The sequence below is a fragment of the Eimeria mitis genome, genomic scaffold, assembly GCF_000499745.2.
Source record: "Eimeria mitis Houghton genomic scaffold, Emh_scaff6978, whole genome shotgun sequence".
Taxonomy (NCBI): domain Eukaryota; phylum Apicomplexa; class Conoidasida; order Eucoccidiorida; family Eimeriidae; genus Eimeria; species Eimeria mitis.
In genome coordinates, this window is record NW_013575074.1 from 51 (window position 1) to 441 (window position 391).

The window sequence follows — 391 nt, forward strand, 5'->3', positions numbered from 1 at the left end:
GTGCGGCAACAGCTGATGCTGCCAGAAGATACAGGTGCAGGAGAAGCTGCTTCTGCTTCTAGTGCTGAGCAGTTGCGCCTGCATAAAAAATATGCTTTAACGTCTCCTAACGTCGTTTTGTTAACAGAAAAACAACGCCGGACTCTCTTCCAGAGCAGCAACAAGGCAGGCAGCGGCACGAGACTAGAACAGGAACCAGAGCAGGATCCAGGGCAGCAGCGGCAAGAGCAGGGAGCATGCTGTGGGGAGAGAACGTCTCGAGGCTGTGGTGAGGCGGCTAATCTCTCCATAGCGCTCATTGAAGAAGAGCTGCAGCAGCAAGAGGAGCGCGGGAACAAGGGGACGCCACTGCTGCTCTCGGCACGTAGCCCAGGAGCAGCCGCTGCTGCTG